Here is a 27,840-nt window from a genome sequence, read left to right on the forward strand (position 1 = left end):
TGAAAGTGATGCCTACTCAATGGCAACAGCTACTAACAGTCTGGAAAATGTTTTCATTATAGTGTCCACTTTAAAAACTTCAATTCTATCAATATGTAATTCTGTAAAATTTATGTATAGGCAAAGACAAAAGGAAATGGGAGAAATAAGATTTCATAACAGTAAACTAAATGTTAGTGATGCATACTAGATGTCGGCAACTACTGGTGAAGAGAGAAAGAATGTCTGGGGGGGTGTGCGTGTGTGTGTATCAACATGTGTACATAGGTATGTAATGGGTATGTGTGTGTGGCTTCTCAATGATGTATCAATACTCATGGTTGGAATGAGGGACAGTGAACTGGTAAACTTAGTAGTTAAACAGTCACTTTCATGTAGCTTTTGCCTATTTTGTTCTCCACATGTTACAAACTGAAAGACTGAATTAGAACCCCTGAAATGCACTGCTTTCTGTACAGTAGCAGTAAAGTAGAATATATCAGTAGTGTGCGTTGATCAAAATCTGATTATTACTGCCATGTTAGTGCCATGAAGGTGTCAGGAAAATGTTGAAATGTATCTTGTGTGAGCCATTGATAGCTTTGCTATGATAAACTTCTTGTTGCCATTTTGAAAGAAACCTGACAAATATCAGAAAAAAATTTGTATTGTAATAACCATTAAAAGGGAAATGAGCCAGGATACCTAGGAAGATTTAAATCAGGTGTATGGTTCATTCACATATATATAACTTTTGGAAAATTTGAGGCTTTTTCTTTCTGTATTTAAATCACTCACTGATTCTGTTGGTGATAGTGTTAATCCTTTCCTTCGACTGAAGCAGTTAGCTCTCACTACTGATTCAGTTTATTGTGTAGTATTCTGTAAATACGGTAATTGTTGTAAGGTCTCTTACGTACTTATTTAATAGTGAAACCTCAAGGAAATAAAGTCTCAGTTTTTATTAGGAACTGGTTTATGGTCATCTCAGTTATGACTTACAACCACGGTTCCCAGCAGAAGTCTTGGGAAGGTATCTGTATCATCTCTGTTACAGATGAGATAACTATATTATCAATATAATTTAAAGATATCCCTATAAAGGTGATACCAAAAGCCACAAAAGTAGTTAACATTGATGGAAGAACAAGAATACAAGAAAAGAAATGAGAAACAGAATTTACTTGACTCTTTTTTTTTTTTACTTGACTCAATATAATCCTGAGCAAATCACTTACCTGTGTCTCCTTTTTCACTACCTTAAAAACAAATGAAATAATGTATGTGAAAAAAATTCATAAAGTGCTTCACAAATATTATTGTTACTGTTGCTATTGTGAGGAAGAAGGAAGAAGAAAGTCCAGTGAGTGAGACAGAGAAGCGGAAACTGTAGAAGAAAGACAGGAGTGGACACTGTCAAAGGCCAGAGGAAAAGAGAATCTCAGGAAATGAGTGTCGGCACCTTTGGGTGTTAAATTTGCAAGTCATTGGTGCCCTCTGAGAATGCTACTTCAATAAACACTGAACACAGTTACCTAGAATTCAGATAGGTTGAAAAGAATGAGCAAGCAATTGCAAAGTGGAAGTAGTATATGTTTTCAAAAATATATGTCTGCATACATTCATATGATGAGAGATTGATTACAATGGGGGGTGGAAAGTAAGGTATATTAACATGTTTTAATTAAGGCTACCATGGAAAAATATCCTAGATAACCCAGACTATTCAAGTTCATCCAACATTTGGAAATTGAATACATTCATCCTCCTTAGGTGAGTTTAAAAAAGTTTCCAATTATTGTCATATGATTGGTGCCTATTTTTTTCATTACTACATAAACTTTTTTCTTTCATTTTTCTTTTTTTCTCTTTGAAACAGTTGCCTATTTTTGAATCCATAGTCCTCTGTGAACATTATTTAATATTTAATTTAATTAAGCTTTTAGCACTCCGTTTTCTCTGGTATTAGGCATTTTCCTTTTAAAATCTTCTGTGAATCGACTCACAGACATAGAATACAAACTTGTGGTTGCCAAGGAGGAGGGGGTGGGAAGAGATAGACTGGGAGTTCAAAATTTGTAGATACTGACAGGCATATGTAGAATAGATAAACAAGATTATACTGTATAGCACAGGGAAATATATACAAGATCTTGTGGTAGCTCACAGCGAAAAAAGAATGTGACAATGAGTATATGTATGTTCATGTATAACTGAAAAATTGTGCTCTACACTGGAATTTGACACAACATTGTAAAATGACTACAACTCAATAAAAAAAAAAGTTTAAAAAAACCTCTGTGAATCAAGTTGATCTTTTCATGAGAATCACTTTTATAAAATAACCAGTTCAAATGAGTTCAGAAATAATTCCCGTTTTCTTAAAATGATAATGTTTTAAGATATGTCAACATTAGCATATTGAAGAGGTACATTTTCCACAAGTGAAAAGAAGAGTGGCTGTTGAATATGCCATCCAGTTAACATTTTTTCCAGTTAACTTTTTATTTCAAGATAGTTATAGATTCACATGCAGTTGTAAGATATAACACATAGAGATCCCATTTACCTTATTCCCACAAAGATGACATCTTGCAGAATGATAGTGCAGTATCACAACCAGGATATTAATATTGGCAGAGTCAAGGTACAGACATTTCCTTCACCAGAAAAAGTTTCCTTTTATAGCCAACACATTTCTCTCCCACGTACATCCTCCCTTGGCAACCAATAATCTATTCTCCATTTCTATAATTTTGTCATTTCAAAATTTTATATAAATGGAATCATAGATTAGGTAACTTTTTATCATTGACGTTTTTCACTCAGGATATTTCTCTGGCAATTGATCCAATCTGTTGAATGTTTTAATAGCTTGTTCCTTTTCATTGCTAATTAGTATTTCATTGTATGGGTATATCATAGTTTGTTGAACCATTTACTGTTAAGGACAGGCATCTAGATTGTTTTTAGTTTGGGACTGTTAACAAAGAAAGCTGCTGTAAACACTCATGTGCAGGCTTTCAAGGGAACACAACTTTTCATTTCTCCCGGGTAAATGCCCAGGATTGCAATTGCTGGGTTGTATGGTAGTTGTATGTTTAGTTTTTAAAGAAACTGCATGATTACTTTCCAGAGTGGCTGTACCATTCATTTTACATCCCCCCACCAAATCTATAAGTGATCCAGTTTTATTTTAGCCCTTGTGATAGGTATGTAGGGGTATCTCATTGTGACATTAATTTGCATTTGTGAGATGGCTAGTGATTTTGACCATCCCTTCATATGCTTATTTGCCACCTACATTTTTTTTTGGTAAAATATCTCTTTCTATCAGTTGCACATTATATAATTAAATTATTTATTTTTTATCGTTGACTTTTGAGCTCTTTTTTATTCTAGAAGCTAGTCCTTTGTCAGATACGTGGTTTGCAAATATTTTCTCAGTCTGTACTTTGTCTTGCCATGCTCATAACCAGGTCTTTCACAAAGAAAATAGTTCTACTTTTTTGAAGTCCAGTTTATCATGTTTTCCTTCTGTGGGTTGTGCTTTTGGTACCAAGTCTAAGAATTCTTTGGCTGGTCCCAGATCTCAAATATTTTCTCCTCTGTTTTCTTCTAAAAGGTTTATAGTTTTACATTTATGTTTAAGTCTATAATCCATTTTGAGTTACTTTTTGTAAAACATGTGAGGTTTAGATCTAGGTTTATTTTTAAAATTCATTATTGATTTATTTATTTTCTATAGATGTCCTGTTACTCAAGCACCATTTGTTGAAAAAACTTTATTTCATTTTATTGCATCTGCACCTGTACCAAAAATTAGTCAGGCATATTTGTGCTCCTTTTACTGTATTTAAATTCCAATATATTGGGGTCTGTATGTGGAAGGAGGGGCATACTTTACTGCCATTGCTTTCTGAGTGATGCGGCCCTGAAGGCTGTTTCAGAAGTATAATCTGTATTATACGTAGAGAGTTATCTGCTTTTCTTGGAAGTCAGGGCACTGAGCTATAGAGAATAAAGGAGAAAAGATAAAGCTTCCCTTAGTTAGGGGGCTCCCTCTCCTTGCTGAGTTTTAGTATGTTGTAGGTCACCAGTTCAGCTCCACTGCCTTTATGTTGACAAGAAACTTCTTTCAGATTTTGGCAATAGGCTTTCCATCTTTCTTGGGTTTTTATACTGTGATGAGGTTTTTTTCAGCCTTTTCTACCAGAAAAGTATTTTTATGAGCGTGCCAGAGGCTTTGTTTAGATCTATTAAACCAGACACCTTCAGAACCACAAGTCTTGAATTTATTGTTTTAAATAACATTTTATGTTACATTTAAATCATCACGGTTGGCATTTATGTGGAACCTTGTATAAAGAGTTGTGGCAAAATAGAGAGAAAGGGAGCAATAGAAGAATAAATAGAAATGCTATTAAAATCAAAATCTATACCCTCATTCTAGTGACTCAAAATATATGCATGTAATTGCATGTATATACAAATACAAATACAAATACAAATACAAATACAAATACAAATACAAATACATACAGATGATTACAAAGCAAAGCAGCAACAGGTGCATAATTAGAATTTCCCAAAATGTGTTAACCAGAACAAGTGCTATAGGGTAGTAACATCTATTCTGTAGGGGAAAAGGGGGTTCTGAAATAGACTTGGAAGTGTTGGTGTAAATACATTTCATCAAGATTCTTTTGCTATTTAAACTATTCAAAGCTTTGAATTCATAAATTTTCTGACTCTCTAGAAAATGCAACATTTCCAAAACCTATATGATATGTAGTTGCATAGAGCATCTTGTGGGATCAGGTTTATTCAAGATTCAGATTGGGAGATGCTGATATTATCTGTTTATTTAACAATAGTATAGAGTGTTTACTACGTGCCAGATATCATTCTAGGCAACTTACAAATATGCCACTTAATCCTCATAACACTGTAAGAATGGTATTATGTTGTTATGACAATTTTACAGTTGAAGAAACTGAAGCACAGAAAAATTAAGTACCCTGTCAAGGTCACCTGGATAATAAGTGACAACAGTTTCTTGTAATTTTCAGGTTATCATTATGAGAAGCAGTATCCATTATCTAGTACTTCCTCATTTATTTTATAGCTATTTATTGACCATGCCCTGTGTTAGGTGCTGGGGGTGCAAAGATGAATAAAAAGAAAATTTTCACTACAAGGTGCTAAGAGTCTAGTGAGAATGGACAGCAGATGGTGGAAGATTCAGAGGCTGAGCTGGATTGAATTTTTGTATCCTTGAAGATACATCAGTGAATACATTTTTGTCTTATTGTTTGCCACCCAAAAGTCAATCACTATGGAAACAAAAATATAATTAATTGAGAATGTTAATTATTGAATCAGTGAATGAATGATTAGCATAGCACCCATTGGCTAAGAGTGGAGCCAAATTCATGATAGATATTAACAGAATTTAAAGTTGATGAATTTGGGTAAATATTTTTTTCTTAAAGACAGAATATGTAAGGTGGCAGATATTAAAGGAATTGAAATTAAAAGTAATGTGAGGGGGGAAGAAAAAGCATGCCCGTTAGTTTGGTTGTTGCAATAGGTCCAAGTTTAGAAATCAGTTGAGACTGGGGATCTATAGAGGAAACTCAAAAGTGGGAGATTTTGGATACTAACCTGCAGAGATGTCTGTTTGCTTTCCTGTCTCTCGCACTGGTGGAGGGTAGGAATCTCCATTGCCTGGGATAATGACTGGCTCAAAACTGAATAGTTGTTTGTTGAAAGAGAATTTTGAAAGATAACTCAAAAGTTTGTATTAATGTATGTAGTCGCTATGAAATAAAGTATAACTTCTCTAAATACTCTTTATATAAAGAAGTATATACATATACAAACCTAAAGAGCATATAGTTCTGATGTTTCAGTTGGTCTTTTCTTGGCAAAATCCTTAACCAGTAGTGGTTGTATCTGGTTGAGTCATAGCACAGGTGTTTGTTTGTTTGTTTGTTTGTTTTTTCTCTTTTAGGTTCTGAGCTCTTTGTTGTCTTCTCTACTTTTACACTGAAGGGTAGGGCAGTGGTCACCAGAAAGCTGGAATATGTTCTATACATAAATTACCAGTTTAAAAAGGATCCTCATACTCAAGATATGTTTGACCTTAAAAGTACACAAAACTCTTATAATATTGCCTTGATTTAGGGTATTTCAGGATTTCTCAGTACCTCAGGTCATCATTTTACCCTAATTAAATGTAATAAATGCACATATAGAATGAACATAATCTATTTTATTTTTAAGGTAGAATCCCAACTCTTTGATATCTGTAATATTGAAAGAATTACATTAATGGGAGTTATTTTTTTTGGTTGGTTTTCTGATAACAACCTACATAATTGTGAGTTCTCTGCTTTGCAAAAGTAGATGGTGACAATAATGTGTCAGTTAATTAAGCATTCTGTGTTTGGGATTCCAGTTATATAGTCTGATAAGACTGCTTATATACACACTCATGTTCTGTGGTGGGTTAATAAGACAGTGAGGCTGCTTATCTGGTTAGTAAAATCTTTTTGTCATTTTGTGACTTTTCATCAATGCAAATATGGAAATATAAAAGAACCCAGACTTTTGGTTGACTTTAGAATTAATCTATAAATAATATGTTTTAACAGGAAGTCATCTTTGGCTATACTTGAAAATAACTCAGTACACCCAGACTGTATTTCAACAGAAAAAGAGTTAAAAGCAAAGCACATAGAGGGCTGACAGTGGGTAAGCTGAAATACAGGAGTGATGAATATCCAATGATTTAGGTCAATGTAGGCAATGAAGGAACTAGGGAAAAAAATTCTTGTTTTGTTTCTATTTTTGCTTCTAAGTGAGTCAAGGCAAAGCAGAAAGTATATATGTCTGTGTGTATCTACCTGTGTTTATTTTTGTTTTGTGTTGTTGCTTGAATTATGTGAAAGCAACTTCAAGTGTTCAGCAAGATTCTGGAGGGTCTGCATTATCAGTCTGTATAACAGTAGTCATACTACTTCTGGATCAAAACTACTTCAAAGCCTCATGAAGGAGCTGTTTTCAGGATATGTAATGATTGATTTGAAATAACATGATGTGAGAGATACTACTAAGAATCTTAAAAGATGACAGAGTGCTTTTCAAGCTTCATGACATATGATGAAGGTGCCTTGTCAAGGATTGCTAAAAGCTTACTTACGAGAAGTCCCTAAATCACCACTGAGAATGTATCTGTTTCTTGATTGTTTTGAGTACCTGCTTTGCAGAATGAGATGACACTATTTGGATACTGTTTGGATACAAAAAAAAAAAAAAAAAGTGACTATTGTGTGTGTACTGTGCTTGTTAGCCAGATATCATCATGTCACCTCAGACAGAATAGCATTTAGAGCTGAGTAGGATTTAATTTTATTTCCATATACCTAGATTGGTTTTATCTTTTTATTGTGTTTGAAATGATTAATAGCCAGCAGCAATTCTTAGTGAAGGGAGGACAAAGACTGCTGCTGAATTTCATTATTTACTTGGAATGATAAAGATATATTCTCATTATAACTGCTCATAAAATACATTTCTTAACAAAAACAGCTTTCTCTCTGCCTATGTACTCTCCTGTATGTACTTCATTAAAGGCTCTCTCTCATTTTACTATTGACTCAAGAGATATTTCCAGGTTAAACCTCCTGATCCTGAAAGTCTATTTTGCCTTGTTTTCGTTCTTTTGGTTTCAGTTGTTTACTTTGCCCAGCCCCATGGAAATGACCCATGGGACACTGGCTTCTGGAGGGCACTCCCACAGAAGACTTTGGCTCTCCCTTAGAGTTCCAGATGCCTGTCTGCCCCGCCCCTGAAACGGGAGTTCAAACAATAGGAACCGAGGTCACTTTTTTAAATTGAGCAAATATATTAAGCCCATAAACATGGAGGCTCATATTTGCACTAGTACATGCACCCTGAGTCACTTCCCTTGTGATAACACCCAGGGTCTCTCATGCAGGAGTATTACTACTTACAATTGTTGATTATCCAAAATCCAAACCCCTAAAGCTACAAAGATGGAGGCACGGCATAGACGAAGGAAGGAAAATTGATCCTTATTGAGATACTGACTTACCTACGGACTTACTTACTACAAGCCAGGCTACAGCCTTCCAGCTCCAAGTGTGGTCCAGGGATTAGCAGCATCAGCATCACCTGAAAGCTTGTTAGAACTGCACAGTCTTAGGCCACACTCAGACCGACTTATGATAGAAATGGTAAGTCATCTTAGTGAGATCCTAAGGAGATTCCTATGCGCATTAGAATGTGAGAAGTGTTGGGAGAAAGCATTTAAAAATATTTTCTCATTTAATCCTCACAGCCCTTTCACATGGTTGGCATTATTATTCCCATTTTACAAATGAGGAGTATTAGGACTAGAGAAATTAAATAACAGACTCCAACCCAGACGCTAACCTTTTCCCTATACACCGCTGTCCCCATCTGTATGATTCTATGCCAATAACAGGAGTGATGACCATGCCAAAACACAGAGCTTTAATAACCTAGGGATAATTTGGCAGCTGGGTAGCTACCAACTGCTGTGAAGAAAAAAAAATTGTTTTGTTTATTACTCCCATAGCCAGGAGTAGTCACAAAGAAAATAGTTTCATTAGTTTTAGTCACACCTCTATTGTGGATCAAATGGTATTAATTTTTTAATTTATAATCTATAATTCACTAGATTTTGATCTACACAAATTTTAGCTGCTATCTGCACAAGTCAAATTTAGTCTCGGACGTTGAAATTTTGCCATGATAGCAGGTGTTCCAAACAGGTGACACTGATTCCAAAAGCAATTCCAAAAGTGGAATTGTAAAAAAAAAATTTTTTTTTGTTTTACTTTAGTGCTATGTTGGATTAGCGCATAATCTCCTAAAACATAAATGTTCATTTTCTCATTCAAATTCTGACAGTTTTGGTAAAAATATCTTACAAAAATACAAAAATTTAAAAAAGTGTCCTATTACTTTTTGATCACAGCCTTTACACTCCCAAGAAAAAGGACCAGATATGAAACAGTAGAGATTAATGTTTCTTTCAACAAGTCATTGTGGAAAATAAAAAAAGTGCCAGTACCCAACAGACACAAAGTTGAACAATGTTTCAGCTAAAGGAAGTTAATCACCACACTGAACCTGACCTGATGGTGCATTACATAGAAAGTCAAAATATGTAGGAGTATGCGCTTGCAGAACTCTTGAAGTCATGAGACTGGTCACCCAGGGTAAAACTTGGGTAAACCTGCAGTGTATCAAATTTATGCAGCAAAATATTTGACACCATCAAACTTTAAACTATTTAGCAGGTGGAAGAGGCAAGTATCAGGATTGCCAGAAACAAAATAAATTTTACTATCTTCCTAAATTTTCTGAATAATAAAAATCAACTGGAAGTCAATTAAAGTTTTCAGTTGGCTAATGATAAACTGAATTGCTAATTATATTTCAAGATCATTGATCCACAGTGCTGGTGGATATGAAAATTACCTGGGAAGAAATCAGTGGACACAAACCCCGAAATTCTGATTTAATTTGTCTGGCGTGAAGCCCCACTGATTTACAGATCTCAGGTAATTCTAATGTGTAGCCAGAATTAAGTGCTCCTATCCTAGATAATGCTTAAATAAGTGAAAGACTGGTGAAGATACCAGTGTTTGATATGCTGTTGAGAGAAAATCATGAACATGGACTGTGCTTCAGGTTACAGATATTGTATCCTTGGAAGTAAGGCTAACAAAAAGACATAGAATATAAGCATGGATTTATTGAGTCCTCTTTTTTTTCCCCACTACTCTGATGCACCAAGCATTTTCAGTCAGTGATTGAAGGTGATGGAGAAGAAATTGTTTTATGTTTAGTTTTTTCTCTATTACAAGGATGCTGCAGTGAACATCCTTGTGTACATACTGTGTCTATGAGAGAATTTATATTTGCATGATAAATTCTTACAGGCAGAATTATTTGACCAAAATGTTATACATTTTAAATGTTAACATTTATTCTCAGCTAACCATCAAAGAGGTTATAGTAATTTATTTCCAAGTAGTATCTTTTTCAACCTGTGTCTAATTATAAGATTGAATAGACAGGGAATAACCAAGAGTACACAGCTCCAAGAAGGAAGAAGCCTTGAAGAGAGAGCAATAGTTTTGTTTTTTTATTTTTATTGAGGTTTACTCGATCTACAATGTTAATTTCTGGTGTACAGCATAGTGATTCAGCTATATATATATATATATACACACACCCACACACATATATTTCTTGTCATATTATTTTTCATTATAGGCTATACAAGGTATTGAATACAGTTCCCTGTGCTATACCATAGGACCTTGTTGTTTATTTGTTGTTAGTATCTGCAAATCCTGAACTCCCAGTTAATCCCTCCCCACCCTTTCCCCTCTGGTAACTGTAAGTTTATTTTCTATGTCTGTGAATCTGTCTCTATTTTGTAAATAAGTTCATTTGGGTCCTTCTTTAAGATTCCACATATAAGTGATATCATATGGCACTTTTCTTTCTCTTTCTGGCTTATTTCAGTTAGTATGATAATCTCCAAGTCCATCCATGTTGCTGCAAATGGCATTATTTTATTCCTTTTTATGGCTGAGTAGTATTCCATTGTATATATATATAACACAACTTCTTTATCCAGTCATCTGTCAGTGGATCTTTAAATTGCTTCCTTGTCTTGGCTATTGTAAATAGTGCTGCTATGAACATTGGGATCCATGTATCTTTTCAAATTAGAGAAAGGAATAGTTTTGGGGAAAAAATGTAGAGAGAGACAAAGTGAGGTAGCGTAAGTGTGATTGTTGGGCAGTGTTGAAGGACAATTTGAAGCTGTCATAAATTGTCAAATTTTGTTTCAAGTAACAATTGTCTGTACAAGCAAGGAGAAAGAATAAGATTGAACTATCTTTTTCCAACATTATATTTGGGATCTTCCTTTATATTTTCCTGTAGCTTTATAAAGGAAAACTATTGATATAGTAATGATTATATTGCTAAGTATATTCAAAAGAAACACATGTGCACAGGAGATATAGAAAAATGTTCACTGTAGCATTGTTTGTAATAGTAAAAATTTAGAAACAACATAAATGTCATTGATGCTTAATCAGTAGGAGAGTAAATAGATTGTGATAAATTTACATGGTAGATTATCATAAGCATATATATATACATTTACAAATTTGCTGCCTTTCTACATGTAATTTTGCCTTTCAGTAAAGTAACATTACTCATCAGAAGTATTTGCACACCATTACAGAATTATAAATATTCTTTTAATAGGTGCTTAGTATTCAATCTTATTTATGTGCCATCATTTACTTTAAAACTGAATAGAGAAAGAATACAACAAACACCTGAGAACATCCCACAAAAATTTAGTAAATTTTAATATTTTCCTACCTTTGCTCAGATTTTTTTAAGTATTAGTAAAACATTGCAGATAAAGTTGAATCTCCTCCGTTATACCCTTCAAATTCCCTTCTTGCTCACTGTTTCTCTCATCTTTCAGAGATACCACTCTCCTGGGTTTGGTGTTTATAATTGTACACACTTTTTTTTTTAATGGTTTTGCTGTATGTGTTTGTATCTATGAGCTAATTGTGCACATTCAAAAAACTTTATGTAAATGGCATTTTAACATTTTAAAATACACACACACACACATACACACACATATATATATTTGCAATCTAGATAGCTGATGGTTTTTATCAGGAGTAGATTTTTCATTTTGTCAAATATTCTTTCCGTTTCTGATTAAGTGGTTTTGATTTTTTTAGCTTGTTAATATGGTGAAATATATTGTTTGGTTTTCAAATGTTCAAGTAACTTTGCATGCCTAATATAAACAGTAGTTCCTGATGTACTGTTTATTTTACATATTGCTGCATTCCATTTGATAAAATATTGTGAGTTTTTATTTGTATGTTCATGAGGGTTATTAGTCTATAATTTTCTTTTCCTGTACTTTTGGCCTTGTTTGGGGATTAGGGTAATGCTAGTCTTGCAAAATGAATTGAATAGTATTGCTTCTTCTTCAGTTTTCTGAAAGAGTTGTTGTAGATTGGTGTTATTTCTTCCTTAGATATTTGGTAGAATTAATCAGGAAAGCAATCTGGCCCTGGAGGTTTCTTTGAGGGGTAATTTTTAACTAAAAACTGACATACACACACACACACACACACACACACACACACACACTGGTATATATATATTACTCAGGCTATGTATGTATTCTTAAATGTGCTTTGGTTGTGTCAAGGAATTTGTCCCTTTCATCTAAGTTGTCAAATTTATTGGTATAAATTCATTAATAATATATCATTAATAAACTTTTAATATCTGTTGAATCTATTTTACTGCATTGCTAATATTGGCAATTTGTGTCTTCTTTTTCGAGATCAGTCTGGCTAGAGGTTTATCAATTTTATTGTTCCAGCTGTTGGTTTTATTGTGTCTCCATTGATTTCTGTTTATTTTGTTGACTTCTACTCTGTCTTTATGATCTTACTTCTTCCTACTTTTTGGTTTAATTTGCCATTGGAGGAGATCATCACGAGGACATGACTGCCATTTGACCCGAGAGCTGGACCTGATCGATGGAAGGCTTCTCACCCCCTCCCCTGTCCTTGGAACATGTATTCTGCCCATCGTTCTCACATTAGGATCCATTTTCAAGGACACAGTCTTGAGACAGCAATGTGTTGTTAAGTATTAACCAAAACCACTTAACCTCTATGTAAACTTTTAAGATTCTGGTGAGCAAGCATGGGGATCCATTCTTCTTGCAACTGCACGAGACATGCCACATGTAAGGTCCCTTGCTTGTCAAACCTGACACATACCCGTCTGAAGTGGTTTGTGTCTCTTTGGCTTTTCCCTGCCCTGCGTGTATGGGGTCAGTTTGTAAGGCAACGTTTACTCTTCTTTTTCTAGTTCCTGAGGTGGTTGATTTGAGAGCTATCTTATCTCTAATATAGATATTTTGGATTATAACTTTTTCTCTAATCCTTGATTTATTACCATCCAACAAATTTTGGTATTTTGTGTTTTCATTTTTACTTAGTTCAAAATAATTTCTAATTACTTTTTTGATTTCTTCCTTGGCCTGTGTTGTTTAGTCTCCAACTATTGAGGGCTTTTCCAAATATCTTTCTGTATGGGATACTAACTTAATTTTATTATTGTCAGAAAATGTAGTTTTTATTTTTTATTTAAACCATATTAAAGTGTTGAAACTGTTTTATGACCCAGGTATGGTCTCTCTCGGTAAATTTTACATGTGCACTTTAAGCAGTGTGTATTATGCTGCTGCTGTAGTGGGGAGTATTCTATAAATGTCAGTTAGGTTAGGTTGGCAGTGTTGTTTAGGCTTCTATCTTTACTGATTTTCTGTCTACTTGTTCTATCAATTATTGAAAGAGGTTTGTTGACAGTTGAGTATAATTGTAGAATTGTACATTTTCTTTGTAGTTCTATGTTTTTGCTTCATGTATTTTGACTGTTATAGGTACATAAACATTTCGGAGTTTTGTGCTGTCTTGATGAATTGACCTCTTTATTATTATGAAATGACATTGTTTATCTCTGTTACTATTCTTAGCTCTGAAATCTACTTTTTCTGATGTTATTACAGCATGTCAGCTTTTATTTAATCATAACATGGCACATCTTTTTCTATCCTTTCACTTTTAACATTTTTTTATTGTTTTTAAGATGCATTTCTTGTAGGCAGCTTATAGTTAGGGCTTGCTTTTTAAATCTAAACTGATCGTCTCTATGTTAATTTTGTGTGTGTGGTTTGAGGTTGCTTTCGGCTTTATATTATACATTTTAACATATCATGCCAGCCAACAAGTGATTTACCACTTCACATATATTATAACAAGTTTTTAATAGTGCACTTTCATTCCCCTCCCACAGCCTTTGTTCTCCTGTAATCATACATTTTAAATCACTGCACGTTATAAACCTCATAATCTAGTATTATTGTTTTTAGCATTAAACAATCTCTTATCTTTTAAAATTATTGAAAATATGTATTTTCTATTTACCATTTTAAATGCTATTTTGAAATAATTATTATACGGGTGGCTTTAATTGTCTATATCTTAATAACTAAGAAATTTTCTTCATGATGGAATTTTTTTTCACTTTTGTCTTTCTAGCAGCCAGTGTAGGAACCAAATTAATATTTTTTGAAACTTCTACTTTCGATAATGTGATCTGTAAAAGGAACATATGCTCTGAATAACTAAAACTTCATTCAATTCTTAGTATTTTGCAATTTTTCCATTTTAAGGAAGTTACTAATTTTTCTTATGCTCAGAGCTCTTTAAACTTGTTTGTAGCATTCCAATTTTACAAGTTTGGGGTTTTCTTTCCAAAGATACCCCTCCTTTGTTCTCCTCAGCTGCTTTCTTGGTAGTTCTGAATTATCTTCCTGGATACCCCTACCCTAACTCAGCAACAGTTTAGAGGATGTCTTACTTTTTCCTGTGTCTCTGTAGGGTATTTGAGTCCTGGTTTTATTATTCTCTTCTGGTAGAATACTTGATCTAAATGTGCTCAGAATGGTGGCTTCCCATCTCCCATTCACCAAGCACACTTCCCCACCATTCCTACCCGCTGCTCCCAGCCATCTCCCACAACAAAACCTGTACAGAGCATTTCATGGGTGAGAGCAGAGTATTCTGTTACTCAGAAGCCTGGTCTCTACAGGCAGATTGACTTCATTTTAATCCCGACTCTGCCACTCACCAGTCCTGTAATTTGGACAACTTGGTCAAGCTGTAAAATGGGTAGAATGCTACCCACCTTATGTTATTAAGAGAAGTAAATGAGCTAATGCATGCAAAATGCATGGTACAATGCTTCATACAAAGTTAGAACTCGATAAATATTAGTATTTATTAATGTTACTATTTATACAAAGAAAATTCCCCTACAATTCCTCACTTTGCTATTCATCAGTCATGTCTTTTTCTTTGTTATAGTAGGTAAACATTCATCCTCAAACATTCCATATGTCTTGGGATAAGTGATAAATTTGTTAAAAAAAGAAGTTTCCAAAAATATGTTACTGAATATATTAAAAATTAGCAGACAGTTTCAGCAAGAGAAAGCCCTCTAGCTGAGTTATTTTCAATATTTTACTGTAATGCAATGCAAAATCAAATATCTTGAATTGCCTAACCTAAGGTAATTCTTTTTTTCTTTGTCTTATTTTCATATATTATGCTAGTTTTACCAAAATATGGCCCTAAACAAAAAGCTTATATGCCTGTTTATATTTTTCAGATACAACTTTATCATGTAATTGCTAATCTATATATCAGAAAATAATCAATTTCTTAACAGATGTAAAATGTGAATGCGACTATCACTTTCTCCTACAAATATGTAACTTCATACCATGGTAGACATGCAGGAATGGGGTATGACAGATAAATAAAAATCATTAAATGATAAAATTTATATGTGAAATTCAGAAACACTTAGAGGCTCAATACTTTTTCCCTGTATTAAATGTGTGCTGAATCCCATCTGCTACAGAAGCATTGGGAATGAAATTATATCCCACGGCAACAAGGTCAGCAAGGTATCATTATTTACCACATAAAGGTGCAATGCCCTCAGCACAATACCTAGGGCTCGTTCACTGCTTTACTTACAGGTGTGTTTGTATTCCTGGCATAGTGTCATAGATCATGTATTTCTCCTTGCAATTATGTGTTTAAATTAGTTCAAAGATTGCTTAAGGACAGTCTTGCTTCTTGAGGGGCAAATATCTATTTTACTTTCTCAGAGATTTTTGTCCCCTTTTTTGTTTCTCTTTATTAGAAATCTACCTGGTTAGTTGTGCTTGAAGAATTTTTTAAAAGGATAATAAACATATGTGTGAAATGTTACACTTAATACTGGCCACACCATCAGAAGTGGTCTTTTTTTTTTTTTTTTTCTTGATTGAGGTGGTGCACTGAAATGCCACCATTTGAGTTGCATCCTGTAGGTTTACAAGCAAAGGTCGAGGAGACGAGCATCAAGACACAAAGGGTCAAAAGACCTAATGCAGGTGTGGGCAAACTACTGCTTGCAGGTCAAATCCAGCCCACCACCATGTGTATAAAGTTTTATTGGAAAACAGCCATGCTCATTCCTTTATATATTATCTGTGGCTGCTTGCACTACAATGACAGAGTTTAGTGGCTACCACAGAGAGTTACAGCTAGCAAAGCCTAGGTAATTACTCTCTGACCCTTTTAGAAAAAACTTGCCAATCCCTATCCCAAAGGAACAGTTTGGAGTTTAGCTGTTTGGGAAGATAAAGAGCGACTTAACTTTGTTGTTGGATGTTAAACCTACAAACATTGTTGATTTTGATATGGATTCACTGATGCCCTGCATTTCAGTCTGGCCAGCCTTTGCCTTTCAAGCTTCCTCAAATACCAGACTCTTTAGCCCTTATTCTAGGGGACAGTACTTAATACTTTGAGTTTGAAAGCCAGAGGACTATTCCTACCTCAGGTATTAGCTCTTCAGCCACTCATGCTACTTTTAGGATGTTTCTGAGTTAGTTGCTGAATTGATGTGTTCTCATCTCTCTTGTACCTTGTCTCAGTTAAACAGGTAACTTTGTTTTCTTTTTCCCTCGAAAGGAGATAATGGTTTATCTAAAATTACAAGTGTTTTCTCCCAAGAATCTAATATTTGTTTTTGGTAATTCATTACTTAACTCAGTATCTTGTGCCAGAAGTGCCTTAATTAGCATTCTTTTGAAATTCCCTGAAGATTTTTTTTTGTATTTTTTAATTCGTAAAACTTCTCTTAATCTCTCATGATAATTGCAACTCTGAGAAACACTGATTTGCGAGTCTATAAAGCCAAAGATGTTTGTTACCATGAGCTTTTATTCTGATATTTTTTATGTAAAAATTTTCAACAAAGGTCACAAGTGAATATTTGACAGTTCACTATACACCCTTCCTCTAACCTGTGTCACTTTTAATTTGCTGTCCAATCAAGAAGTGAGCACAGTGACCTGGAAGGAAGACCACAGAGTCCAGAGGATTATGATAATTGCATACAAACTGAGTTCTGCTGCCCTTCAAACCTAAAGGGTCACGTAGATCTAGGCTGTGATACTGATAGCTGCATGTCTGATGTTTACGGTTTTTTTTTAATTGAATGAAAGATTCTTTAAATTCTATAGTACTTTACAGTTTTCAAGTTTCACATAGATGATTTTATATAATCCCATAATAACCCTTTTTTTAATCCTAATTCTGTATTGCCCCTTCCTCCTCCCCTCTTCCCACTGGTAGCCACTAGTTTGTTCTCTGTATCTGTGAGTCTGCTTTTTTTCTGTTTTATTCATTAATTTGTTGTATTTTTTAGATTCCACATATAAGTGATATCATACAGTGTCTTTCTCTGTCTGATTTACTTCTCTTAGTACAAATATCTGTAGATCTATGCATGTTGCTGCAAATGGCATTATTTCATCATTTTTATGGCTGAGTAATAGCCCATTGTGTGTATGTATGTATGTATATATATATATGTGTGTGTGTGTATATATATATATATATACATATATATATATATATATGTATATATATATATATAAAACATCTTTATCCATTCATTTGTTGATTGACGCTTAGGTTGCTTCCATACCTTGGCAATTGTAAATAATCCTGCTATGAACTTTGGAGGTGCATGTATCTTTTAGAATTAGTGTTTTTGTTTTTTTTCAGATGTATACCCAGGAGTTAAATTGCTGGGTCATATGTTAGTTCTATGTTTAGCTTTTTGAGAAACTTCATCTTAAAAATGTGGAAATAATAATCTGCCTCCCCCCATTTTATTTGACCTTCAGAGGCATAAAATTGTCTGCTGGTTGAAAGAAAAATTAATTACTTGTGTTTTCTTTTTCACTTGGAATGCTGATTATTTGATTCGATCAAGTCACTTTTATCCTTTTTCCCTCAGTTTCTTAAGGAGGAACCAGGCCATACAGCTCATCATTTAATGGCTGGCACACACTTCTTTTCTTCCCTCTACAATTATTTGACATGTATATACTTGAGAACCTCAATAATAAAAGTTGATCACTCAAATACATGATTTGCACCATATAATCGAGAAGCATTTCAATATTTTAAAATCCCTGAACAGTTAACTGTCTTCTTACCTTCATCTGGAATTTTTTGGTATTCTGTAGACTCTGCATTCTATGATCTACCTTGGGCATTTCAGATTATAGAATGCCATAGAGACATATGGTGATACTAAAAGTTAATGTCTTTGCAAGATTCTAATAGAGATAAAATGATAAAGTTATGATCCACTAAACCTTCTATGCAATGAAGGTCAGAGTATAGTGTCTCTGCATTGCTCGGAGGGCTGGTGGTATCTGTGCAGTTTAGTTCTGGCCTAGATTAATTTTACATGAGGAGAGTATAAAAGTTTCAAACTATAAATATATTGTTTCTATAAAAAGTCAGGGATCTTTCCTTTCTTTTAGCTCAGTATGCAATCTTAAAACATTATCTTGTAATAATAAATTAGGGAACCAAAATCTCTTTTATTAGTCCTATAGAATACCAGATACACAATATATATAAACTAAATATTGAAAAAATTATAATCAAAAGTTTAAAACTGAATTAATTGGTAACAAAAGGGACACTCATCTTCTATTCTCTTAAAAAATTCAGGAAATTAATAGTTGATTTAAGAATCTTAAAATTATGGTTTACTATCTATTTTATTGGAGAGGGTAGAGTGTTCCTTTGTCCTGGAGTTAGGTTTATTATGTATTGTGAGAATGGATCAAAAAGCCAAGAACATAGCCATCCAGGAACCTCATCTTCCTTGGGTGAGTCATTTTATCTAGTCATGTCTGTATCAGTGAGTAGTGGATTATACTGGACTGTGAATGTGAGTGAGGTAAAAGCAGGATTTTGCTGGCAGAAGTAATTTGTGCAGCTAATGTTTTTCAGCTGTCTGATGGGGAGAGGAGATGGACTTTGGCATGAAGGAGCAATTAAGATTTAGTTTACTAATTCTTTGTCACCAAAGTAGTGATTTTTCAAATACTATGCAGTTATGAAATCATTCACTTTGCCCCAGGTTTTCCTCAGTGTGTAGGCTGTCAACAATGTCCTGATACTGTCAGTAATTAATTATGATTATTTAGTGTTGAAGCCTTAAAATTGAAAATGTATATGCATGTGTTAACTTCAAAAATAATCACCCCCAAACATTTTTTTGTCTTTCTTACCAAGGGTTTTAAGTTCAAGTGACAAAAGTCAATAAAATAAACTTGGACTTTAAGATGACATTTCTCACCTCTACTTTTCATCTTTCTAGTGTTTATACCAGGGGCATAGCTCTGTAAATTAAATCATGGAATTGAGTAAAGGATATGTTTGTCTAAATAAATTTTCCAATGGAGAGCCTTATGGGTACTTTTCCATATATACTGTCCATCCCCTGATTTAGTCTGATTAATATAGTTGTAAATAAGCTGTAATTTATCATTTAGTGAATCAGATACCTTGGCATAGGGAAATAATGAGATTTTTTTCTTTGGTTGTTGGAGATCCACAAATTTTTCATGTGTGCCTTCTAATTTTTACATTCACCATTTTTTTTAATGCAAGAGATTTTCTGCATTAGATACTTCTTTTTTCTTGTCATACTATTTTTCACTCTTGGTGAGTAATATTCAAGCCTCTTATGTCTTTTGGGTTATATTTAAAAATTTAAACCATATTGTTGCACACGTAGAACCAAGATAGTTTATATTACTTCAGATAATAATGAAAGTTATTTATAAGCAAACATTCATGGAGATTTGTCATTTATTTTCCAAATTCAATTGAATTCTAAGAAAACTATGAAAAAGCAAGGTACAAAAGCATGACAGAGTGCTTTGGTTTTCCAGTATCTCTCAAGAGTCTATTCACTTATACACCAACAAATCATGAAACGCTTGTTTGCTCTGAACCCAGGACACAGCCATAGATTACTCTAGGGCCAATGACAAGTCATGAACCGCATGCTTTATGAGCTGTTATGGTTATATTAACGATGAAATTTAACACTGCTTTAGTTTGGGTTTCCTGAGGTATGAGTGAGGTTAGAGCAGTGGCTCTCAAATTATTACCATGGACTAGAAGTATCAACATCACCTGGGAACTTTTTAGAAATGCATATTCTTAGGCCCCACCCAAGACCTGAACCAGAAACTGGACGTGATAGTCAACAGTCTGTGTTTAACAAGTCTTCCCTGTGATTCTGATGCATCCTACATATAAGAACCACCTGCTTGGGAACGATGCTATCTCAATCCAAACCGTTAAGATGTAAAACAGTAATTGGCGCCATATGAGACATTAGTCTGAACTTTTATGTCCAAAGATATTCAAGCAGAGATTTCTTCTTCAAAACTCCTCTGTGTCTGAAAGATATGTAATATTACTAGTGTATATCAATGCGGCTTTAAACAATAAATGACAGTATCTTGTTTTAGAGGAGAGTTTTTAAATAATTCTTGAAGTTTAGAGCAATACACTTAAGAAAATAAGTCAAAGTTACTGTTGGTACTTTGCAAATGGATTTGTCACATCTTCAGTGTTTTATAAGACACTCATAGTGTTTTACAGAGGCAATAAATAATTCTTATACCTAATAGGTGATTAATTGACTCGAATTGTCTGTTTTCCTTTCTGTCCTTAACCCAATCCACCCCATCACTGATATGAAATGTGTAAAGCTCACATTGCTTATAATCTCTCTATCACATAGGAGTCAATGGCCCAAACTTCATGATTTACTTTGCTTGCTTTAGCTCTATGTCTGTATAAAAATCATACTTCTGGATTTTATATGATTGAAAATGAGTGTAATAAAACCCAAGGCCTAGGCTGATTATATAAAAATTGATCAGAGCCATCAGCCAAGGGATTCACTGAATGTTTTTATTGGAAGCATACGAACAAATCTGTGATGGTGTTCACAGTTGCTAATAAGTAACTGACATACTAAAGAAGTGTCCTCAGGAATCTAAGAGTGAGTTAATTAAAGTCAAATCCAGAGGAAGCCACCCTAAGCTGTCAAGATTTACCTTCTCTAGCTTGCAGTTGAAAAACACCAGGAATAAGGAGAAAATATATTCAGAAACAAGCATAAGCAAATAATTCATTTTCTTAGATTCTTACACAGTGACCCATCTGCCTGCAATGCAACAGGCACTGTAGAACTTTCAGCACATCTAAATAGATCACAATAGATGACTGCACTGACTATCACCTAGGTAGAAATACATTCTTGTAAGCCAATAACTGTTTTTTAAGGATTTTACTAAAACTAGGAAATATCAGAAGGCTGAAGGAAAATGTGCTTTAGAATTACATTTACCACCGACATCATGCTCTTTCCTTCCTAAGGAAAAGAAGCAATGTTCCTTCATTTAAAAAGTAGAATAAAAAAAAGTTACGTAGGCACCCCCAGTTGCTGTGGTAACAAAATGACAAGTGGCTTTCATGTGCTTTCACTATGTGTCAATAATAAGCTAGACATTTGGGAGCAAATTCATTCTCTGCAGACATGTCTTTTGAGCACAAGTACTGTATGCTTTTGTTACCTCATGAAGGAAAGGTTATGCATGCAGTACTTAATTTAGCAATTATTAAATAAGTTGTTTTTTTTTAAGGAATGAAGCAATAGGAGATAAAACAAAGACTCAATTTAGTAGCATTTTCTCCATTTCCATTCCATTTATTTTTTCTTTGGAGGAGTGATCAGGAAGATGTAATAAAGAATGAAATATATAAACCATGATTTGGATAATAAAAATTATTTTGGACATTTCTAAACACCACTTAGAGGGAAGTCCCAACCAAATGTAGTAGAGCAATAAAAGAAGGTGAGCTTCAATTTTAGCTATATGATGAATCATTTATATTTCCTCTTTAATTCTGCCTCACTTCCACCCTGTTTCTAATGCTGGGTGATGACTTGTTATTATTGTTGAGTCTTGTTTCACAATTGAGTCTGTCTATTCATAATCTTTTGCAATAGGAAAGTCACTATAATTATTTCAGCATAAAAATAAGATAAGTAGCTGCTTCAAAAAATTCAACTTAACTATTTTTCCAGTCTAGATATTAATTAGCTTTAGCTATAAATTGCCACTATACAAAACTTCATTACATTTCACATTGTTTGCCTTATTTTTAGAATTGTATTTCTTTGCGAAGGAGTGTTCATAGATCACCAATTGCTTTCTCTTTCTTCAGCCAAATGCTTTCTCCTTCTGGTGCCAATTGACTCAACACAGTCTGGTATCTTTTCTTCTGGACACATAGGTCTAAAATCTTGCTTTGTGAGTCTTGTTGTTGAAGGTCTTATGCCTGCAGGTAAAATTAAATGACCCACTAATCAGATTTTATGAGCACTTTCACCCTTTTCAAATGATTCAGCAAAGGGTAAAAAAAAAATCTTACAACCTAGTCCATAGGCTCTACTGGCCTTAACTATCTGTCTAACAAAAGACAAAGGACCCTCCTAAATAATGACTAAATCATTGGGTCCCACATTTTTAGTGTATAATCAAAGGAAATGGATTTCTATCTCAACTTACGTTTCTTTACACCCAGACAATAAAAGGAGCAATCTGTGTCTTCAGGCATAAGAACTTTTTCCTCTTAAAAGTGTTAGCCTACATGAAATTAATTCATTTGGAACTTTGATTGTAATAGATTCCAAAATAAGATATCAACAATGATGTTTGTTAGAATTATATTATTCTTAATAGTATATTAATATTACTAAGGAAGAATACAGTATTTTTGCCATAGTGTTCATGTTTTTATTTTTTATAACCTTTTATATCCAATATTTACTCCACTGCATAATAAGAAAACTGTTGATCAACTAAATGATGTTTTATTCCAGCACTACAGATCTAAAATATTAAAACAAAAATAGAATACAGATGTTCTGAATTTCAGTTCTAAGAAACTTTCTGCCACACCATGCTTCTGCCTTCTTCTTTCAAAAACGAGGGGGTGATATATGCGTAGGTGTGTGTGCACATACACCTGTCATCAGAACCCACTATGCACTGTCATATTTATCAAACCTATGAAAATAACCCTGAAAGTTCAAAAATACCCATATTGGACACTGATATGTGAGTCACTTGACCTAAGCTAGACCAAGCAGTATGTGAAATAAATAAAGTTTTCTTTAGGAATTTTGTGATACTTTCCAAAATGTTACCAGGCTCTGTTGACTCCAAAGTTCTCTGGCGAAGCTGTCATTCACCCCATGAAGCCTGCAGCGCACATGACATGTAGATCTCTGTTGCCCTTCAGGTCCTTTACAGTATCTCTCTTAAAACTTTTGCTCTGTATTGTCTAAGCTATGGTTAAAAATCTCTGTAATTGACCCACTAAATAGTCTATAAGTGCTAATGCTTTGATTCGTGGTCATTTAATAGAATTTAACCCTTTATTGCATACTATATAACTTAAAAAAATTTGTTGTTATTTATTCTCTGTCTCTTCTTGTTAGAGTGTAAGTTCCATGAAGGAAAGGATCCTAGTCTGTGTTCTTCAAAGATATATACCAAGTATCTTGGGTAGTGCTTGGCACATAATAAGTGCTCAATTAATATTTGTGCCAAGAATTCATGGGGGAGAAAGCTACCCATGATGTCATCTCTGTTCTTTCAGACAAGATTACTTAGCACAATAATCTTTCTTGAGTGCCTAATGTGTTCCAGGTGTTGTTTTAAGTGCCTTATATGGATTATCTAATTTGTTCTTCAAATGAACCCTTTAAAGATGCTACTAATATTATTCCCATTTTACAGATAGGAAAACTAGAGTTTATAGAGCTGAAGGATCTTGCTCAAGGTAATACTGAAAGCAAATGGCAGAGCTTCAACAAGCTCAGGCAGTTTGATTCCATGGTTCACACTCTAATCTACTGTAGCATAGATTTTAAAAGTAGTTTCTGTTTTGTCTAAACCAAAGAGTATTTCAAATGTTGGAAAATTCATGCTAAAAAGAAAGGAGATTGACACATGGTAGGGCAGAAAATTCTTATATTATGTCCCCTCACATGTTCAACCAAGGCAAGTCCCTCTAAAGAGACTCTACAACCTGGCTTACCATGGGAGTTGCCTTTATTGTCGGTAATAGAATATGAGCCTTTTCTGATTATTTTTAATTCTCAATAGTTTTCTCTCCTTACTTTTTTCCAACCAAGTCTCTTGACTAGAGATTGAGTAGATAAGCTCTTTGGAGAGGATATGTGATCAGTATTGTGCTTTACCAGGGCCAGTTGGATGATAAACTAAGAGCGGGAGGCTGGCACACCAGTGACATAGCCATGCCTCATCCAGGAGGGCAGTATTTGGAGCAGAGATAGTGCAGAAGAGAGGGATGAGGGCATAGAATTTGCCAACTATTTGGAGATGGAATAAAAGAGTGAGGGAGGCCTCAAATATGAGGGAAAGTTTCAGAGCATGCATGACAGGAAAAAATGGTGGTGACATTAACAGAGGAACAGGTGGAAATATGTTTCATTATGATATTTTCCTGAAATGCTGAGTCAAATTTGCTACCTGTGAGGTTTGAATAAAGACATTTTCTGATATACAAAGTCTAAAAATGTAGCTCCCATGCAACTTTTGACAGAAAACTTCTGACCATTGTGCTCTGCCCAAATTAGAGAATGGTCTACAAAAAGAAATATGGGATCTAAGAAAGAGGGCATACAACACAGAAAAGAGGCAAAATGAATCCCCAGGGTGATCCAAAAGGTGATTCCAGAATGGCAGCTGTGTGGTAGGCCAACACAGCCTGAATTGGAGCAGGTCAGAAGGCTCCAGGAGAGATTTTTTTTCAATAGGGTCAACTTGATGAAATATCAGATGTATTTGTCTATTTTCAGAGGTGATTTATTCAACAAGAAGAGAGCTAATTAATGGAATTATTGATTAATGCATGGAAATTTGGAAATTAAAACAATGAATCTAGAGTAAACGAAAAATTATACAAGTAAGGAAAATTAATCAGTACAGTGCATGGTTCTCCTGGAAATAGATTTACATAGTATTATTTTTGTAAGCTTTAAATAGGAATCTAACACAAGTTTATTCTACTGAGAAAATGAGAGGAGGAAAGAAGGAGGATGAAATGTGTCGAAGTCTGGGTAAGAAAGAGCTAAATCTTTATTGTCTTTACCAAGAACTCAACAGTGACTAAAAGAAAAAAGAATCATCATAAATAACTTAAAGAAATAGAGGTGAGGCAAAAGAATCATCTAAAAGAGTTAAAAGTATTTGCTTCTGGGTAAAATGGAAGGTGTGTATGTTGCGGAGGGGTGATGACAGTCTACTTAAAAAAAACTTGTACAGTTGTAGAATAAAAAACCTGGTAGCAGTGTAGAATCTGTAAAATATTTGTATATGTAACTTTGATAAAAAATAAAAACTGGACTTTGAAAAAAGACAGAAAAGAAGGGATTAGTGTTAGCAAGATGGATGGATGAATGTTTACAATTAAGGACCAAGAGAATGCAGATGAAGGAGGTAGAAATTAGGAAACTCTAAGGAATTTCATTTCAGATTATCTCTTATATTACCAAAAGAGAATAAGCTAATGTCTTCTGCTGAAAGTAAAAGCACTTAAGTATAGAAAATCGTGGGATGCTGTCTGAGAGGGAAGAGGACAAGAATTGAAAAGATTCCCAAGCATCAGCAGAATCAAACTAACATTAGACAACCTGAATTTATAGGGTACTTCGTCAGTGAAAGTTCGTGGTTTTCTGTAGTAACTGCAGTCTTTGAATGGAATAGCCAATAGTGAAGTTGGAGGCTTATTAAGAGTTGGGAAATTGTGAAGATGAACTAAAGGAAAGAAGACATTTTAGATTCCCAGCCTCTTAGTAACTAGAAAGGCAAAAGGAGCCAAGTTTCGGGAACATCAGGGAAATTAGGAGAGATCAAGAGGTTGGAGGTTATAATTAGAAAAACGAAGAAAATGAGAGAATAGGATGGGAGATCAATGTCATAGATGAGGATTGCAGCACTTTAGACTGTAGGGTAGAACTTCTTCAAGCAGCAGTGAGGTAGGTGAGCCCCAAATAGGCAGCCAGCATGAAGCAGATCAACAGCAACAGGTAACACTGATGCAGCCACAGGGTGTCTGCATCCCTGAGGCAAGAACTGAATCACATTGGCCTGAGGTGCAAATGGAGATGGAAAACCAACCAGTGAGCCAGAGTATTTATGGTCCTTTCAAGAGCACAACCCCAAAAGTGTTCACTAGAATTTTGTGCAGGCAAGTCACTCCAGTCAACTCAGCAGCCCTGGAAATTGCCCTCAAGCTGTAGTCTTATGAGTGCATTACTTCACTGCAAGCAGTTAATTAATCAAAGCATGTAGCTTCTGAAATATGCAGATAAATTAGGAAGGAAAATTGAAACTTTGTTATGTGATTTTTCTTAATGATTAGAGTGTGTTCCAAATAAACAGAAAAACAAATTGATTGCCAAAAACCATGTTAATGTGCTTTTAATTCACAAGGGTTAAGCACATAAAAGTCAGGATATTGAAAGTTACAGTTCTCATAGAAACATTAATTTGACAACATTATGCATACAAGGTGTAGGAGGTTTATATTTTATAAATGAAAGCAGTAGGGAATATTGTAAAATATGGCTCAATTAAACAAAATAAAGTAACAAATTCAGGGGAAAGACATTAAACATAATTATTGAAAAAAATTCTTTTGCAACCCGCAAAGAAGGATTATAAATTTTAATTTTAGAAAATAATGCCTTCAAATCTTAAAAAAAAGTTTTCAATGGAAATTAATCATTTTTACCAAAATCAATCTTCCTAGCACATTGTATTCTGTTATTAGTTTGTGCCTCTCAGTTGTAGTCCGGATTTGATCCTAGTAGACTGAAACGGGAACTGACTGGCTATTTCATGACCTAGTTGATAAAGATTTTGGAGATGGGAAATAAAATTTAAGGGTTTGAAATACTCTTTATTTAGTATATAGAGAATATGGAGGATATTTTGCATATGAAGAAACCCACCAATGTACTATTACTTTGCTTACATATTTGCTTTCTGTATACTTCTGCATACTATTTGCATGTATGCATTATGGAAATTCCAATCTGACCATGCAAAATGTCTTATGTAGGTGGCATAGGGAAAAAAAAAAAAAAAAGAAGACACTTATGATATGTTCAGGGAAATAAGTGTTCCAGAAAGCAAACTTACAGCCTTCAATATGTCTCTGTTTTGGTTCCCATCTCATAAATTGGAAGACAGATCTGGGAGGCTGAGTTCTCCAGTGGAGCTGTATTGAGCCATAGGCTACTATTCCTGTCACTCTGGCCACAGAAACTGTTCACTTTATAGGTGATGCAGGAAACAAGAGTGGGTGGACCCATGCAGTAACCTCTCCGAGTGTGTCACCTCCCAATTCAGTCAGAATTAAAGGCAATAATGAAGGAAAGAAGGAAGAAAGGGAGGAAGGGAAGGAGGAAGACAAGAAGGAAAGAAGGAAATTATATTACTATCATTATAACACTAATTCAATTATAATTATTACTCAATTCTAATTATTATTTACTTATTTAATTTTAAGTAATAATTGAAGGTTTTCTGATCCTTTAAATCCAATGTAAGCTATTAGTTGGGGCAAAATTAACAAATGGCATCAGCCCACCACCCCCTAAGGAGCAGTC

The 27,840-nt window shown here is 34.3% G+C and overlaps 1 protein-coding gene across 4 annotated transcripts in view; it reads left to right on the forward strand.

Moving 5' to 3' along the window:
• The window catches only part of MAGI2 (membrane associated guanylate kinase, WW and PDZ domain containing 2), a 1,119,445-nt gene that overhangs the window by 577,793 nt on the left and 513,812 nt on the right, over nt 1–27,840 (forward strand). The gene's annotated exons all lie outside the window — the stretch shown is intronic.

The sequence above is a fragment of the Camelus dromedarius genome, chromosome 7, assembly GCF_036321535.1.
Source record: "Camelus dromedarius isolate mCamDro1 chromosome 7, mCamDro1.pat, whole genome shotgun sequence".
Taxonomy (NCBI): Eukaryota; Metazoa; Chordata; class Mammalia; order Artiodactyla; family Camelidae; genus Camelus; species Camelus dromedarius.